The sequence below is a fragment of the Ranitomeya variabilis genome, chromosome 5 (genome assembly GCF_051348905.1).
Source record: "Ranitomeya variabilis isolate aRanVar5 chromosome 5, aRanVar5.hap1, whole genome shotgun sequence".
Classification (NCBI taxonomy): Eukaryota; Metazoa; Chordata; class Amphibia; order Anura; family Dendrobatidae; genus Ranitomeya; species Ranitomeya variabilis.
In genome coordinates, this window is record NC_135236.1 from 394287060 (window position 1) to 394301339 (window position 14280).

Consider the following 14280-nt stretch of genomic DNA (forward strand, 5'->3'; position numbering starts at 1 on the left):
AAGCCGTCTGATAAAAAGGCTGCCTGCATATTCAGGATTGTTGACTTTTTTATACTAATCCATACTGCGCGTCAATCACTCTAGGATGTCCACATGAGAGTGTATGTGCACAACAAGATATTTGACCTAATTTGTACATGTTTCCTTCTCATCTTGCAGTTTCCCAAGACGGCGGAGGACTGGAAGAGGATTGCTTCCGATTTTGATCAGCTGTGGCAGTTTCCAAACTGCGGTGGCGCATTAGACGGAAAGCATGTGCGCATCACGCAACCAGCCAACTCTGGATCCTTTTTTTTCAACTACAAAGGATATTTCAGTGTGATCCTCATGGCCCTTGTCAATGCAAACTATGAGTTCGTAGATGTGGATGTTGGCATGAATGGTCGAGTCTCCGACGGTGGTGTTTTTGAACACACTTCATTTGGGGAACGCTTGAGGAACAATCAACTGCAGTTGCCAATAAATGAAGACACAAAAGCAAACCTCAATTTTGTTTTCATCGCTGATGAAGCTTTCCCTCTTCATCCACATTTGCTGAAGCCATTTGCGCAGAGAACACTCACACGGGAGCGCCGAATCTATAATTACCGGTTGTCGAGGGCCCGTCGTGTGGTTGAAAATGCCTTTGGGATTATGGCAAATCGGTTTAGAGTGTTCCACACAGCTATCAACTTGAAGCTGCCGTCTATAGACTTTGTGGTTTTGGCATGCTGTGTGCTCCATAATTTCCTGAGACGTCATGATACCAGCTCCTATTCTCCTCCTTCATTCATTGATGCAGTGGACCCAAGAACCGGAGATATTGTGCCTGGGGAATGGCGTACACAACCTGATAATTTAACAGCTCTTCAAGCACTTGGATCTGGCAGACAGGCAGATGATGCAAGGGACTGTCGAGAAAAATACTGTCAGTACTTTAATGGTTCTGGAGCTGTAACCTGGCAGGATTGCGCTGTCTAAAAAAAAAAATTTCTTTTTGCTTTGCTGTTTACTCAACAATATGTCGGATATGCTTTCGTGTCCACAATTTAATATGGCGAGTAGGTCACTAACTTTTGTGTAATAAAATTAAATTGTATTTATTACTCCCGTAATTCTTGGTTTTTCAGTTTAGATAAAGTGGTCCTCATATGACGTCCTATGCCGTCAAGGTGTCCTGTGACTCTATAATCCCCATTGACGGGATACTACGTTATAGCGATCGGTATACATTGCATTCCAAAGTCAAATGGCGACTTCCTTCCATTTCAAGCTCTGCCATGCATGCACCCAAACAATGGTTTACCCACACACAATCGTATTTTAAATCATATAAACTTCTCTAAATTACTTTAAATGAGATGAGATGCCTAAAAAATGGTGCTGTTAACCCTTGTATCTTGGTAAACATTAAAGAAAGAATGCGAAGATTTTTTGTTTCTTTGTAACAATTTCTTGGTATTTAACAACAAAATATTACATAACCAAAAAAAACAAAAAAAAATTATCTCCTTCCACGGCCCAACAGGTGTCGCAGCGTCACGCCCTGCTGCTCTACTTGAGCCTGGAGGATCACTGCTGTCTGCTGCAGGAGCGCTGCTGTCCGCTCCAGGCGCAATTGTCTCGCCATGAGCTCTCTCAACGTTGGGCGGTTCTGTGGATAGAAGAGGTTGGAGAACTGACGGTGATTCCGCTGAAAATACATCTCGACCTCTGGGGCATGACCATAGTGTGTTGTAAATTTAAATTTGGTCTGGCCCCACAGGGCCATGTTTATTTTATTAAATTTTACATTTTTAGTTGTCTATTGTGACATCTCGCAGATAACCACTCGTATTATCTTGATACTTACGGAGAAGGGACGCCGGTTCTTCATTGCCAGAACCAGAGCTGCTTACTTCCCATCCCAGCGATCTGGCCACTGCTGCAGCACCTAAAAGGAAATAATAACAGATCTGGTTAACTATGGAACACGCCGTTGGGAAGCGCTCGCTGTTTTGGTCACTTACGTATGGTAGCTTCTGGGGAGAATGCCGCCGACCCGGGGGAGGAAGAGGAGTGGCGGAAGTGAGGTGTTGAGGGTGGTGTAGGGGTGCGAGGCCGTCTGCTCTCTAAAGATGGTGGAGGCGTGGTAGGCCGCTGGGTCATTACTGCGTCTGTAATGTATTCAAATATTTCAGCTACCCTCTTATGTCCCGTATGCTGTTAAACAAAAAACCAATCAATGATTGTTAAACTTACGTGATGTCACGGACTGTGGGCTCCCACTGGTGTCAGAAGATGGGGTACTGGTGGCAATGGCTTGTATCACTTGCCGCCGCTGTCTCTCTACACCTAAAGTAAAGAATCGCAATGTTTACACACAACAGTGGAGTGCTGCAGATCAAAGCTAACAATATACTGAAACATAAAATAGAGATCACACTTTACAGGGGTGCGATACTCTGACATGTCTATAGCGTCTCCGTTTCAGCACTGTGTCGCGATTGTGCAGAGGACACCACACGACGCTGTTTTTTGGTGCCCCTAAAAACATTTAAAAAGTTAATGCATGTGTCACAAAACGCTGCAGAGGTAATGCGTTTACATTTGCATTCTGCGTTGCGTGTCCAAAGCTGCATTCGCTCACCAAAAAAGTAAACATTATAATTTAAGGTTCTATACATGTGCATGTCAAATAAAACAGTGTTGACACAATAGCCATACCCCATGGATGCCCAAGCCACATAAACACTGAAACAAAGACGATGAGCGCTGCGGATTGATAACGAGAACGCCAAAAAGGTATTTCTGGAGTCGGCGTCACAATCGCGACGCAGTGCTGAAACGGAGACGCTATAGCGATGTTGATCGCGCGGCATGAGTCAAGGACCTCCTCTGGGCGTGGTTAGGTGGTTGAGCGTTTTTGAGGGCAAAATGGCGGCGCGTCAGCGTTCAGCTCCTCTGGGGCGGCCAGAGATGGCATTTTTTGTGCACCAAATGTATGCCCTTGACTATGAGGGCCGGGATAGTCGACCTGCGCACCCGAACCTGCACAAGCAGGAGGTGCTGCGCCGCATTGGGCACATGATGGAGAGGAGGTTTGGCGTCCGACGCAGTGCGCAGCAGCTGCGTAAAAAGTGGGCAGACCTCCACTACAAGACCCCGCAGCTTCTGGCAGAGTTGCGTGCGGAGCCACAGCGTGGTAAGTACCAGTATGGGGGAATCGGGAGACGCACGCTGCCGGGAGGTTAAGAATGTGAAACATGCTCAGGTCAGGGGTTCCAGAATCTCCACCGAGACATACAATTTAGTGATTGCCGGGAGGGGGAGAATCAGGAGACGCGCGTTGCCGTGAGGCGCTTCCTTGTTATGCAAAAATACGTGTCTCAGGCCAGGTTGACCATTAAAGGGAACCTGTCACCACGTTTTTGGAAGATGGGATAAAAATAGCGTTAAATAGGGGCAGAGGTGGGCGTTACATTAGTGTGTGTGTTATGCGTTTATTACCCACCTAAGTTGCCGAAATACCTTTGCAAAGTCTCCGTTTTCGCCTGTCAATCAGGCTGGTCTGGTCAAAAGGGCGTGTTGTCTTCCCCCAGATTTTGCGTAGTTTTCCGTTGGTGGCGTAGTGGTGTGCGCATGCCCAAGGTCCCGAATCCTCTGCCAGGGGATTTAAAAGAGCGCGCTGTTCGTTTTCATTGTTGATCGGTGGGCGCGGCCATCTTCCTTGTAAAAAACGTGGTGACAGGTTCCCTTTAAACACCAGAGCCCCCACCCAATGCATAGTCTAGCATCACAGGGAAGAGTGATCTCTATTTTCTATATACCATATTTTCCGGCGTATAAGACGACTGGGCGTATAAGACGACCCCCCAACTTTTCCAGTTAAAATGTAAAATCTTCTTAAAAGTCGGGGGTCTTCTTATAAACCGTATGTCGTGTTATAGGGCCGGTGACTTCTGTGCCTTTTGGGGGGGGGGTGGGCCTGATGACGACGAGGGGGCGTCTCACAGGAAAGTGAGTATCCCCCATTACCTCATTGTATCGCTGCAGCGTGGGGTCTCTTCTGGGAGCGGCGGCTGCTGCTCCTCATTGTGCCGCGTGGGTGCTGTGGGGCGGCGGCTCCTCTTCTTCAGTGTGAGGCCTCTGTGCTGCTGGGCGGTGGCAGCTTATCTTCAGGCAGTCGGGGCTCCTCCGGTATCTCCTTAAAGCCCGGAGGCCCTGCCGGCAACTCCATCGGTGCAATGCAGTGGCCTCCGGGAACATGGCCGCTGCTCAGATTCAGATCTCGTCCCGAGATCTCGGGAGACGAGATCTGAATCTGAGCAGCGGCCATTTTCCCGGAGACAGCTCCATTGCTGCTATGCGGTGGCCTCCGGGAAAATGGCCGCTGGGGGCGGCGCATGCTCAGATTCAGATCTCTGAATCTGAGCAGCGGCCATGTTCCCGGAGGCCACTGCATTGCACCGATGGAGTTGCCGGCAGGGCCTCCGGGCTTTAAGGAGATACCGGAGGAGCCCCGACTGCCTGAAGATAAGCCGCCGCCGCCCAGCAGCACAGAGGCCCCACACTGAAGAAGAGGAGCCGCCGCCCCACAGCACAGCCGCCGCCGCTCCCAGCAGAGACCCCACGCTGCAGTGATACAATGAGGTAATGGGGGATACTCACTTTCCTGTGAGACGCCCCCTCGTCGTCATCAGGCCCACTCCCCCCCACCCACCATATACACCCGGCAAGGCGATACCCGGCGTATAAGACGACCCCCGACTTTTAAGAAGATTTTCAGGGGTTAAAAAGTCGTCTTATACGCCGGAAAATACGGTATGTACATAGATTTGGCGACTAAAAATTTCATTTGGCTCCTAACTTTTCCCGCCAATGATGCCTAGGTATTTGTTGGTAATTCTGGAGCCCTGTACTTTTGTTGTCAACATATTAAGGTTCTTTAATGTTTGTGTAGGGAGACGGCGCCGGCAACAGCCACCAGCACCAGCATCCTCCACCAGCGGCAGCCCACAGCCCGGGACATCACGTATGTTAACCATCATTGATTGCAATTTGCAATTTTATTACTGCATACGGGACATTAGAGGGGAACATTTATTTTGGCACCTATTTTTTCCCGCCACTGTTGCATAGGTATTTTTATTAATTCTGGAGCCCTGTACTTTTGATGTCTGAATATTACCGTTCTTTAATGTTTGTGTAGGGGGAAGGCGCCGGCAACAGCCATCAGCAAGAGCCGGCACGCCTTCATCCGCCACCAGCGGCAGCTCACAGCCCGGGATATCACGTATGTTAAACATCATTCATTGCAATTTTATTACTGCATACGGGAAATTAGAGGGGAGCTGAAATACTGTATACATTACAGACGCTGTAAGGACCAGGCGCGCTACCACCCCACCGCAGGCCACAACACCACCCTTCCGCCACTCCTCTTCCTCCCCCGGGTCGGCGGCATTCTCACCAGAGGCCACCCTTCGTAAGTGACCAAAACTGCGAGCGCTTCCCCACAGCGTGTCCAACTGTTAACCATATATGTATTTGCTTCCTTTTAGCTGCGGCAGCTGGTGCACAAGCGAGGGGATGGGAGGTGAGCAGCTCTTCCACCTCTTCCGGGGATGACCAACCGGCGTCCCTTCTCCGTAAGTATACAGACAGTGTGAGGGGTTATCGGTGGGATGTCACATTTGACAACGACGAGAATGGAAAAAAAAAAAGGGCTCGACCTCTGGGACAGGACCAAATTGAGTGTATAGTAAATCTCAGGGTATGTTCACACATGCCGTATTTGCAGAGTAATCAGCGTCCGTTCTCCGACCTCTTCTATCCACAGAAGCGACCACCGTGAGAGACCTGCTGGCCAAGCAGAGGCGGCTGGAGGGGACAGCAGCGCGCCTGCAGGAGACAGCAGCACGCCTGCAGGAGCAGGTTAAAGATCATGGACGCATGCTGCGCCAACTGCTAGCCCACCGCCGTGGGACTATGTAATTTATTTTTTGGTTAAAAAAAAAAAATAAGTATATAAAACGTTTGAAGTTTAAAACACAGTTATTTTTACCCTTATTTTGTCTTATGTTTTAATGTACTAGGGGAGCAGGCCTGGGCCAGCCGAGCCAAGGCACAGACAAAAGGGAAAAAAAATGAAGACAGCGCTAAAGAGTTTTCAAAACGCATCCTAAAGTGCCTCCATCTTGTACGTCCGCTTGCCAGATGCACAAGATGGCTGCCAGAGATGTTTTATATACGGGGGGGGGGGGGGGGGGTTTGGGGCATACCTGCAACCAAATCCCAATCACAACATGGTTAATGCACGTATCATCGGAATCAGTGAGATATATTGGCGTTCAGGCCTGTGTTCTTTTGTGTGATGTCCTTTGTTTCAGTGATAAGGCAGAGGTGCATCTACATACTAAATGAATATTGGCCATAGAGATAATGGAGGATATAGGTGTACACTGTCAAAATCTTGAGTGAATAGCCTCTGTCCTGTTTGTGACCCATCATTATCTACATATGTACACACCTCCTGTGGGTTTCCATTGTAAAGCCAGTGGTCCTGAGATAGACATCATGTCTCCGACCTATGCATATGTACACAACTCCTGTGGGTTTCCAATAATGGAGGATATAGGTGTACACTGTCAAAATCTTGAATGAATAGCCTCTGTCCTGTTTGTGACCCATCATTATCTACATATGTACACAACTCCTGTGGGTTTCCATTGTAAAAAGCCAGTGGTCCGGAGATAGACATCATGTCTCCTATGCATATGTATATTGATAAACAATGCCTCGTGTAGGACTTTAGGGCTGGCTCCAACAATGTTCATTGAAAGAACAATGGTTTATTACTAGTGTTGAGCGATACCGTCCGATACTTGAAAGTATCGGTATCGGAAAGTATCGGCCGATACCGGCAAAGTATCGGATCCAATCCGATACCGATACCAATACAAGTCAATGGGACTCAAGTATCGGACGGTATTCCTGATGGTTCCCAGGGTCTGAAGGAGAGGAAACTCTCCTTCAGGCCCTGGGATCCATATAAATGTGTAAAAGAAAGAATTAAAATAAAAAATATCGCTATACTCACCCTCCGACGCAGCCTGGACCTCAGCGAGGGAACCGGCAGCGTTGTTTGTTTAAAATTCACGCTTTTACTTGGTTACGTGAAGTCCCGGCTTGTGATTGGTCAGGGCGGCCATGTTGCCGGGACGCGGACCAATCACAGCAAGCCGTGACGAAATTACGTCACGGCTTGCTGTGATTGGTCCGCGTCCCGGCAACATGGCCGCCATTAACCAATCACAAGCCGTGACGTCACGGGAGGCTGGACACGCGCGCTTTTTAAAATGGGCGCATGTCCAGCCTCCTGTGACGTCCCGGCTTGTGATTGGTTGACTGCGGCGCAACCAATCACAAGCCGGGAGGCTGGACACGCGCGCATTTTAAAATGCGCGCGTGTCCAGCCTCCCGTGACGTCACGGCTTGTGATTGGTTGCGTCTCCCATGTGACTGCGACGCAACCAATCACAAAGCCGGGACGTAATTTTAAAATCCTTAAGGACCTGAAATTACGTCACGGCTTGCTGTGATTGGTTGCGTCGCCCATGTGACTGCGACGCAACCAATCACAACGCCGGAACGTAATTTTAAAATCCTGAAGGACCTGAAATTACGTCACGGCTTGCTGTGATTGGTTGCGTCCCGGTCACATGGGCGGCACGCAACCAATCACAAGCCGGGACTCACGTAAAGGAAAGAAAAGCGCGAATTTTAAACAAAGAACGCTGCCGCTTCCCTCGGTAAGGTGCAGGCTGCGTCGGAGAGGTGAGTATAGCAATATTTTTTATTTTAATTCTCTCTTTTACACATTTTTACATTAATGTTGTTTCGATACCGATACCCGATATCACAAAAATATCGGATCTCGGTATCGGAATTCCGATACAGCAAGTATCGGCCGATACCCGATACTTGCAGTATCGGAATGCTCAACACTATTTATTACCCAAACACCACAGGCCACCACCACCATTAGTCATTAGACTTTTAAATGCAAAATTGATCGTATGTATAAAATTGATCATGTTATAGCTGCACACAGTCTCCTGGCGCAGATTCAGGAACGGCAGAATGTGTCAATGGTGGAGTTGCAGAAAGTTAGAGCCTTGTGCCAACTGCTGGAGGCAGGACAAAAAAAAAAAAAAAAATCTCGCTTTGTAAAGTTTATGTTGTTAATGTTAAAAAAAATATAAATATTTTTCTTCCATTTTCAAAGTTGTGTTTATTGAAATGTACATTTTGTTAGTTAAGTTAATATCTGCCCTAATACTGTGCTGTGGACCCATTTTGTCGATGTGATCGTGATTGATGTGATCCACAGCACAGTATTAGGGCAGATATAAACTTAACTAACAAAATGTACATTTCAATAAACACAACTTTGAAAATGGAAGAAAAATATTTATATGACCCATTTTGTCGATGTGATCGAGACCCACCAATCAAGCTGTCGAGATTGAACTTCAAGAAAAAGGTTTTATTAAACAAACTATATTAAAAAGTAACAAAAAATACATAACTTTATAAAAGCAAACTATCACAATTCGTGATACGCCGAATCTTCAATCCTAAAATGTTGATGCCTCATGGGCGAAGCAATGTGTGAAGGAATTGGCGTGTAGGAGTTGGGGGGTGGCGGGCCAAAGTGGGAAACGGGTACATTGTTTCGTATAGGTGTCTGTGCCCAACTATTAAAATTGGAACACTCTGGCCGCTCCATTGGCGGGGAACAAACAACACGTGCGTGCTCAGATAAACTGCCATCAGACCCCTTGCTGACAGCATCAAAAATTACACGCTCCACTAGAGTTCTTTGTCTCTCAGTCATTTTGGCCAGTTTGTCCACAACGTAGTGGCCAAAGCCCTGCAACGCAGGGCTCCTATTGTTCGTTAATGCCTGTTTGGCAAGGGTTACAAGTTCATGTGAGACATCCGAGGTGGCTTTACGCTTCCTTGATCTTGTTCTTTGCCTCAGTTCAGTCTGCGCAGGTGCAGCCTCCACAATTGTACTCGTAGAGCTGTCCAATGCACTGTCCTGTGCTCTGTCCTCCTGGGGAGAATAAAAAACGAAGTTATTAACCAGAAAAGAAAAAGGTAAACCACCCTAACCGCATTCCAACTATATATTCGTATACATGTGAAAATGTTGTAATATATTATTATATTAGTAATATAATTCTTAACATTCCCATTTATGTATTATTTTGCACTCCACTGTTCTGACTACTAGGGGAACCTGATTCACATTTTAGGGTCAAAATAGTGTCACCAAGAATACTTATCTGCAGCTGGAAGCAAAACTATTTTCAATTTGTTTTGATGTAATGGGTTATGAAGGTCGCCATTTAATACTTATTACGTTCGCCATATTAAACTTGACTGTGACAGGGTTACTTATTTGTACAGGAAAATGTTATAACTTCAAATTGATGGTATAATCTGAAGGATAAAAGAGAAAATGCTGATAAATTATATCTAATTATAGGACACATTGGTGAAGCTATGGTGCAAACAGGTACTTACTTGTTGCCCTGGAGAGTCCAGGCAGACGAGGTTCTCAGATGTATTTTGTTCCACCGGTGCCAAGGAGCTAAAACACATCGAGTTCCGTGGCTCCTCTTGGTCCCTCAGAAAATGAAGATGCTCATAGTACCATAGTTTTGGTACGTACACATCTTCGGTTGAGGCACCGGACTTGGAACTGTGCAGGACCTTGTTTAACTCCTTCCTCCACACAGTGCGCAGCGCCTGAATTTTCTTTTTGATGACTGCTTCATTGGCTTGCTCCTCTGGTGCATGGAGGTTATAAAATTCGATGAGCTTTGAATAGCCCTGCTTCCTCTTTTCCCTGTTGCAATACTCTGGAGATTTAATCTTCCAGAGGCAGGGAAAAGACTGGTACAGCTCAATGAAATTCCTGATGAACTCCACGTGATTAGACATCTGAAAAATAACAATAAAACAACAAGTTAAGTATTTCACAAAGCGTACTGTAAAACAGCAATAGCGATAGGGGGACAAAAACTAAAAAATGTAAAAAAAAAATATAAAACAAAAATATTCGCAGACATACAAACGCTTATTCCAAAAACAGCATGCACTGTCCACCCGCCATCCCCCATACATCATTCCATCTGCCACGCAGTAGCCCACCATAACTGCTCATGCTGACCATACATTGTTCCATCTGCCACGCTGCTGCCCACCCCCCACAACAGCGTACCATCCACATCGCTTCAGCGTCGAGCACGAGGCGCTCATGCAGAACATATTGTTCCATCCGCCACGCTCTAGCCCACCCCCCACAACAGCGTACCATCCGCATCGCTTCAGTGTCGAGCACGAGGCGCTCATGCCGACCTTACATCGCTCCATCCACTACGCCCAAGCGGTCTTTTCATACCTCGAAGCTGTGGTAGCAAGTGTGGAATGCTCTGGTAACTGTGCCAAGTGTGGAATGGCCTGGGAAACACAAAATGCGACGTCCAGGTCCACCAACTGTGCAAGTACAAACTGAAGAATACATTTTTTAAACTGTGAGGAGGTGTTGGGAACAATAGTGCTCAGGTGACAAATTTTCCAACCAATTGTGTGCACATAACCTATGGCCTATCAGCACACACTCTGTAGCAGCACAACACGCCCCTAGTGAACGTCACGCACAGATAATTCAATTAAGTACTCTGAATCGTCTCTGAATTGTCTTGTGTGACATGACCAGTACGACGGTCCCATACGACTTCTACATCGCAAATACGTCACGAAATTATCGCTCCAGCGACGTGCATTGCAAAGTGTGACCGCAGTATACGATGCTGGAGCGATTCTCATGCGACGCTGCAACGTCACAGATCGTGCCGTCGTAGCGATGAAAATTTCACTGTGTGACGGTACCCTTACAATCCTTATCTTTCCTTAAAATACAATGCCCACATAAACATTGAGATTTGCAGTTCTATACAAAGTGTTAAATATTTGTTCAAATACGTTTACAAAGGGCATGATTGTGCAAATATCCAGTTTGTTACTTCTGCCACAGAACAAGAAGCTACGGTTGAATGGGATGAAGTAAAAAATTACTTAGAAACTCGACATGTAAGTGCACCTGAAGCATGCTGGAGACTCAGGGAATATAAAATGCACCATCAAACTGTTCATGTGGAAAGATGAAATGTCCACCTTGAACACAAGCAGACAATATGCTTCACACCAGGTAAAGAAGCTGAAGCTGTGCAGCAGAAAAACAACAAGTCTAAACGTCTTGCTTGGTTTAAACTGAATCGAGAAGATCCTAATGCCCAACAATATTTATACATTGAAATCCCTGAACATTACACATGGGATGATAAAAATTGTATATGGAAACCACGTAGCAAAGGTCATAAAACCACAATTGACAGAATGTTTAACGTTAGCCCATGAGAGAGAAAAATACTTTCTCCGAATTCTCCTTCTCAATGTTAAAGGCGCTACATCTTTTGAGGATCTCAAAACAACTGAAGGAATCTGTTTTCCTATGTTCCAAGAAGCATGTATTGCAAGAGGATTAACTGATGATGACTCTGAATGGGATACTTGCCTAACAGAAGCTGCCACTTATCAAATGCCAATACAACTTAGACAATTGTTTGCATTTATTTGCATCATGTGTGAGCCATCTAATGCTGCAGCATTGTTTGAAAGGCACAAGAAAAATCTCATGGAAGACTATACCACATGTTTCCCTCATGTACAAAAGGCCCTCTATATGACATTACATGAAATAGAGTCTGTTACGGACACATGGAAAGTCATTACAAGATTTTGGCCTACAACTTCCTGTTGGCAAGTATGATGATCCAATCAATTCTGGCAAATATTACGACCCTGTTGCGGAAAAGGATTTGTTTCAGAAGAAATTCCACAGGTTAAACCCAGGACAACTAAAGGCTTTCGGAAAAAAAAAAAAAAAAAAAAAAAAAAAAAATCACAGAAGCATTTCATAATCCCAACTTAGAAAAATGCCTATTTTTTATTGATGGACCGGGTGGAAGTGGTAACACATTCCTGGATAATACAATCATGCATTACGTTCAAAGCAAAAATGAATTAGTCTTGCCATGTACATTTACAGGCATTGCTGCCACTTTGCTGGAGGGAGGCTGAACTTCCCATAATCTTTTCAAACTGCCTATACCAGTTAATGAAACGTCGACATGCAATATTCGTCATGGCAGCAATACTGCTAATGAGTTGAAAAGTGCCAAACTCATAATCTGGGACGAAGCTTCTATGGCCCCAGCTCATGCTGTAATTGCAGTTGACACGTTCTACAAAGAACTCATGGCTGAAGATCCAAAAGTTCCATCCAAAAAACCCTTCGGAGGTGCGGTGTTTCTTTTTGGTGGAGATTTTCGACAAATCCTTCCTGTTGTACCATATGGCAGCAGAACCGAAATAATTTCAGCATGCATAAAAAACAGCTATTGTTGGAGGAATATTGAAGTTCTTAAATTGGAACAAAACATGTGTACCAATGAAAACAATGTCCCCGAAGAACATCAAGGCTTTTCCCAATGGCTTTTAAACCTTGGAGATGGAAAACTTCAAGAACCAGGACTAGAGGAAGGCATCTTTGAAATTCCTTCTGTCTGCATTGAAAATGGATGTATTGTTGATGCTGTCTTTCCTCAAGTCATACAACCAGAAGGTGAAAGCATTACAAACCGTGCAATCCTCACTCCAAAAAAAGAACATTCACATGAACTGAATGAAAATGTTCTTAGAAGAATTCAGTCCGAATTGAAATGCTACACCAGTATTGATTCCATTCAGCAAGACACTGCAAATGCTGAGGAGGCAGCAAACTATCCAATGGAGTTCTTAAACAGCTTAATTCCTGGTGGTATGCCTCCTCATAGATTAAATTTGAAAGCTGGAGCAGTAGTCATGCTTTTAAGAAACCTTAACTCAATAAAAGGTCTTTGCAATGGCACCAGAATGGTTGTAAAGCAAATGATGTCAAAAGTCATTGACTGAAATCCTCACTGGATCATTTAAAGGTACAAGGGTATTCATTCCCAGAGTTATTCTGGCACCAAGCGACCCTGATCTTCCTTTTACATTAAAATGAAAACAGTTTCCCTTAAGACTTGGTTATGCTATGACCATCAACAAAAGTCAAGGGCAAACACTCGATTCAGTTGACATATTTGCCATCTCCAGCCTTCAGCCATGGCCAACTTTATGTCGCCTTTTCAAGAACAAAATCCTTCCAGCAAGTCAAAGTCAAAGTTTTCGCTACTGATCACAAGGCAACTTAAAGAAAGACCACAGAGTTTACACCAAAAATGTTGTTTACAAAGAAGTTTTTGCACAATAATTTTTATCTTTATCTAATAGTTTAATAAAATTGTAAATGTTATATATAATAGTTAATGTGTCTTTCTGTTCAAAGCCTAAATGGGTGACGCCTGTGCAGTGTAGTGCCTGAGTAAAAACACTTGCATACTGCACTATGATGCCATTTTGTGTGTGCACATTACACACAGTGTCTTAAAAAAAATGGCACCACATATTGTGAGATACGCACACGTTTACTCAGGTTCTATTTTATATGAGCACCACATCACAACATGGCAGCAGCACATACCAGGATGGGGACGTAGGATGACAGCACCACATCACAAAACGGGGGCGCAGGATGGGAGCAGCACATGACAGGATGGTGGCGCAGGATAGAAGCAGCACATGACAGAACTGGGGCACAAGATCAAAGCAGCACATGACATAATGTGAGCATCACATAACAGAATGACAACATGCAGACGCACAAAGCAGGATAAGAGCACAGGATAGGGGCTGCACATGACAGAAAATGAGCGCAGGATAAGAGCAGCATATGACAGGATGGAGGTGCAAGATGGTAGCAGCACATAAAGTTAGGACACAGGATATATATATATATACACACACACACACACACACATACACACACAGCTCTGGCAAAAATTAAGAGACCACCTCAAAATTTTCTGTTTGTCTGATCTTTCTCTTTATATGTATACTAGATGGAGATGGAGGCCCAATGCTAATCGCATCGGGAGGGCGGTAATATCACGATGGGGGCAGGCTTTGCAGCATTGAGAATCTCTCCCCCCATGTGCTCATCCACCTATCTACTCTCTTTCCCCATGTGCTGACTTCTCCAGTTTGTGCTCTCTTCTTTGACCTGTCTACCCCATGTGCTATCCCCCTTGTCATTTTATG

The 14280-nt window shown here is 45.3% G+C and overlaps 2 long non-coding RNA genes across 2 annotated transcripts; one reads left to right on the top strand and one right to left on the bottom strand.

Annotated features, from left to right (window-relative positions):
- Window positions 1–1435: 1435 nt before the first annotated feature.
- Window positions 1436–2126, bottom strand: LOC143773684 (uncharacterized). Its single transcript, XR_013215302.1, has 3 exons — window positions 1989–2126; window positions 1832–1912; window positions 1436–1633 (listed from the first exon to the last, which is right to left on the bottom strand). It is a non-coding gene; the product is annotated as an uncharacterized LOC143773684 (long non-coding RNA).
- A 3105-nt stretch (window positions 2127–5231) lies between these two features.
- On the top strand, window positions 5232–5859 carry LOC143773685 (uncharacterized). Its single transcript, XR_013215303.1, has 3 exons — window positions 5232–5446; window positions 5523–5609; window positions 5801–5859. It is a non-coding gene; the product is annotated as an uncharacterized LOC143773685 (long non-coding RNA).
- Window positions 5860–14280: the final 8421 nt, after the last annotated feature.